Here is a 5,196-nt window from a genome sequence, read left to right as displayed (position 1 = left end):
TGTGTGTGTATATATATATATATATATATATATATATATATATATATATATATATATATTATTTAGAGACAGAGTCTCATTGAGTTGCTAAGTACCTTGTTAAATTGCTGAGGCTGGCGTTGAACTCACAATCCTCCTGCCTCAGCCTCCCAAACTGCTGGGATTACAGGCATGCTCCACCATGCCTGGCCCTTTTCAATTCTTTATCAGGTATTCCAGCCATTTCAATTTCTTTGGTAACTGTTGCTAGAGAACTATTGTTTTCGTCGGGAGGTGTCATTTTACCTTGTTGTTTTCATATTCCTTGTGCTCCTGCATTAAGATCAGGTATATCTGATTTATCAGATCAGGTAGATCAAGTATATCTATCACTTTTATGGGGTGGCCTTCTTAGTAAGCACTTTTGCCTGCAGATGCGTCCTTGGGTGTTGATTTGTTGTGCAATGTTGACTTTGATTGTATCTGGGCACCATAGTGTAGTCTCCCTGTTGATAATTTGGCTTTGATTCTTGACTTTGCCCATAGTGCATAACATGTTGAAGTCGTCTGAGAGACTCGTTGTGTGGTCTATACAAGAATGGGTGCGCTATAGCAGTTCAGGCAGGTAGGGTACAAATGGCATTGTGTATGAGGTGCTCACCGTGTGGCTACTCCTATAATGCGATTGGAGTTTCCTGGGGTAACAAGGGTGTCCACAGGCACTGTTGATGTTAGGAAGGGTCTCTGGCACTGGCTACCCCAGTGGTGGTGAGGGTCTGAAGCACTAGTCCTTGACTAGTCAGTGATATTGGTCCAGAGGCTGCACAGAAGAGGCTGTGGCTGGAATCACAGTAACCATTTGGTTTTGTGGCACTCACACCCAGTCCTGACAGCAGTGTGAGGTTAGAGTAAGTGGGTGGGGGGGCAGGACTATGGCAGAAATGGGGTAGGTGGGTCAGCAGCAGGGACCTTGGTGTTCATCTCTCTCCTGTTTCAGTGGCAGTGCCCACCTGAGAGTAAGACTTCTGCCAACGTGGGGCAAAGATCCTCCTGGGGCTCTCTTTGGCTGTGTGCACCCATTGGCAGGAAGATGTCCGGAGATGTCTGTCAGCCCCCTCACAATGCCCCTTTTGGGGTACAGCTTTGGGAGCCACCCTGTAGCCTCCCTGCCCGGTCAGCAACAGATTCCTAGGGTGGCACAGGAAACAGAGGCTTCAGCACCTGTGTGGGCATTTGTCTTCAGTCGTTGCCGAAGCGTGAGTCTCCCAGCAGCTGGACACACCCTTGGTCTCAGACGGCAAGGGCCTTTAGCCTCTAGTTCTCAAGGGCACCAACCTCTACTCTCCCCCATTTTGCAACACCAGTCCCCAACAGAGCAGGGCAGCTAGTGGACTTTGTCAGTGTCACTCTGCTGCACCAAGCAGCTACCTTCTGAGCCAGTGCAGTGGAATGTCTGTAGAGTCCCAGAGTGGGAATGGGTAGGGGTTGCTGAGCCCTAGATGAGGAGTTTGAATTCAGACCACAGCTCCCATCTCAAGATGGCTCCTGGCCACAGCACCCTGTGGCCTCACTAGGAGACGACGTGAAACCCTTTTCCAAAGCAAGGCCACTGTGCAGATTTCAGCTTACCTTCCTAAGTGGGCTACAAGTCTGTGAGGTTATGAGCCTTTCTAGTAGCTAGGATTTCCAGCCTCTCACTGATAGTGTGCTGGGATTCTTTCACCCTGACCCCTGCAAAGGTCCTCCTCCCCTGGCTGTGGAGTCAGGTTGGTAGATACTGGGTATTTTGTTTTTCTGCCTATTCTGTTGTCCCAGGTCTCCAAATCTTCCAAGTTTCCATTCTTTGTCTCTTGCCAATTTCCTGTGTTCTCCTATGATCACTCACCTCAAAATGCACCAATTAGCCTGTTGTTTTGGTTCTTTGTGGAGGAGCCAGTGAGTACTGGCCACCTCGATTCAGCCATCTTGGAGTCCCTTGTTTTCTCTGCTCTCCACCCATCTTGTCCTCTCCTAGAGTCTTAAATTACACATGTGGCTTGCATTATATTTCTATTCATAGTACTGGAAGAGCTTTTTTTTTTTCTTGGACAACATGGGACAGGCCCGTAAACCCAGTTTGGCCAACTACACATTCCTCAGAGTTGAGCAAGTCAGGCGAGGAAGGAGAGAACTGGTGGGCAAGGCCAGATGGAGGTCACCACTGTAGGATGGCTGTCCCATCAGCCTGCTCGGGTTGCTCTCTGGTCCAGCTGCTACCTGATCTGGGTGAGACCCTCCAGACTTCCTCAGTCTCCCCCTCCCACTCCCAGTTCCACACAGGCGATTCCTTTGGCTCCCATTGGCCTTTTTCTGATGATTTCAGCCATGCACCTACCTGAAACGAAGATCAAGATTTGTCAGGAAGCAAGTCTCTACCCTCAGCCCCCAGGTCACTTTGAATCTTGTTATCACTGAAGTCACCATCACAAAAGCTGGGGCAGGAGCAGCTGAGGCTATGTTGACCTTCTGATGCTGAGCCAGGACAAAAACTCTGTTTTAGGACCCAGGTGCGCTTGCTAGTGTGCCCTTCTGCCAGAAGTCTGTAAGGCCCATGAGTAAGCCTGAGGCTGTGTGACCACACATTAGACGTAGAGATTAATCAGCCATCTTGGACCCCGGTCCTCCTGCAGCTGGGTGCACGACTGCATTCAGGAAATATAGAGGAACTATTATGGATATGGCAGGCATTGTTCCAGCTACTAGTGTTGTGATCAAAACAGACAGAATCCCCTCTCTGCTAAGGTATACGTTTTCCTAGGAGAGGAGGGAATACTAAGCAAAAGAAAAATACATAGTATGTCACATGGTGGAAAATTTTGAGTAGACAACCAAAGTAGAGGAGGAGGGTTAGAGGTCTATGTGTGGGTGTTAAGAGGGTTTGAAATTTAGCTGGTGGATGGTCACAGAAGGAATCCCTAGAGAGTTACATTGGCAGGAAAGGAGTAAGCCTTAAAGATAGGGAAGGGGGTGCAGAGAGCTTTCTAGGTAAACTAACGCCTCTGCAAAGACCCCAAGGTAACAAATATGAGAAATAGAAAAGCTGATGGTCTGTTTTCAGAATATAGTATTTAGCTCTCATTGGATCCAATTGTAGCCTTCGCCTTTTGCCCACGCTGATTCTAAAATCAGCCGATTGCATCGATTGTAACCCCAAACTCCTCCAATCAGAATGAAGGACAGCGCTGAGTTAAGGTAGAGGTTTAAGCAGGTGGGCTGCCTGCCCAGGTGCGCTTGCTAGTGTGCCCTTCTGCCAGAAGTAAAGATTTGCTTTGCCCACCCACTTTTCTTAATATTTATATTTTAGTGGTAGTTGGACACAATACCTTTATTTCACTTATTTATTTTTTTATGTGGTGCTGATGATCCAACCCAGGGTCCCGCACTTGCAAGACGAGTGCTCTACCGCTGAGCCACAACCCCAGCCCCACTTTTTTTTTTTTTTTACTTACTTTCTTTGTTAATGTGGTGCTGAGGACCCTACCCAGTGCTTTACACATGCTAGGCGAGTGCTCTGCCACTGAGCCAGCACCACCCAGCCCTTGTCCACCCATGTTCAAACAGGTGTGTGATTTCTTGTGGCACCTCCTTATTTCCAACAAGAAAAACACCTGGGATATTGGAGGACTAGCTGGACAGTCAGCTGGTGTGGAGTAAGGAAAAAGAGCAGCAGAGATTAAAGGCAGAGGGAGAAGGCTGGTGGAGGGAGGGGTGTCTGCAGTCTCCGCTTTCACCATTTTTAAAACCTGAAAGAGAGGAATCATCCAGGGTGAGTCATCAACCCAAGGGTGCAGGAGGCTGGGCAGCACTGCCTGCCTGTGTAGCTATTCTCCATTTGGCCAGTGCTTACTTAGGGCATCCCCCAAGTGAGGCATTTTCTCCAGGATAAACACACACACACACACACACACACACACACACACACACACGGTTGTGTGAGAAAGAGGTGCTGAAAAAAAGGAACAAATAAAAATATTATGGTAGGATCATAAATCCTAAATGCTTTTTGTCCACCCTGAATTAAGGGAGGACACTTCCAAGAATTCTGCTTATTAGGAAAATTGGAAAATTCTAACAATCACCAGAAGTGGTTCTGTTTCTCTTAGGTGTCCTGACTTCCCTCTGTGCCTAGAGCGGATCACAGCCCTCTGGCTGATTAGACATCAGGATAAAATATTTAATATTTTAAATTATTTTAATATTTTATATCAAATATTAATTAAATACAATATTTTAATATTTAATATTCAATGAGTATTTAACAATCCATATTCTCCTGGATTGTTAAATACTCATTGAACTTCTATTTCACCGGTAGACTTGCTCAAACTGCTGGGCACCCCCACTCTAGGCACTGATGCTCCTCCTTAGACTTAGTTTTCCTCCAGCGGCTGATCCATTCCAGGTCTGCTGCCCAACCTGTGTTCACATGCCAGGGATCAAGCTTTGGCTCTTCGGGGGTTTATAAATGGATGCTTTGCCTCTCACCATTGCTGTGCTACAAACCAGGGACCAGCAGAGCATGCATGACCACTCTTTCACACATTCCTTCATTCTTTTTTTAAATGCCTCAGCCAGCTCTGTGAAACAGACTTTTCTCTGCATATCTTCACCCCCCCAAAATGAGCATGAGTAAAGGGTGAAGATGTCAGGCACGGTTTCAGGGATCAAGGAGACATTAGTGCACAGAAAAGTGACGGAAATGAAATTTGGAAGGGCCTTACGCTCTGGTGAGAAGAGAGACCATGAGTAGATAGATATGTGCAAGGTAGTGTGTGCTGTGAGAACAGAAAGGCAGGTAAGGAGGCGGAGAATGACAGCATGTGAAATATGATCAGAACAGTGGTCAAGAAAGGACACTCTGAGGTGGCTTTTGAGCAGGCGTCTGGAAACCTTCAGGAGAGGAGAGTCAGAACGAGGCTCCAGGCCTGGCTATGTTTGTGTGCTAGAACAGCAGCCAGGAGACCATGATGGAGTGGGCCATGTTTGGGAGATCAAAGAACTGTCAGGGGATAAGCTCAGATGGAACCAAAGCAAGGACTGTTAATTTATTTTGAGATAAAAGCTGCGGAAACACAAGAGGCTTGTTGCAGCTGGCAGTTCTGCTGTGAAAACAGACCAGAAGTCCAGTTAGACCTACTGCTGTAGTGCAGACCAAAGACCAAAAAAAAAAAAAAAAAA

Source organism: Marmota marmota, unplaced genomic scaffold (genome assembly GCF_001458135.2).
Source record: "Marmota marmota marmota unplaced genomic scaffold, marMar, whole genome shotgun sequence".
NCBI classification, from domain to species: domain Eukaryota; kingdom Metazoa; phylum Chordata; class Mammalia; order Rodentia; family Sciuridae; genus Marmota; species Marmota marmota.
This window is presented reverse-complemented; position numbering follows the sequence as displayed.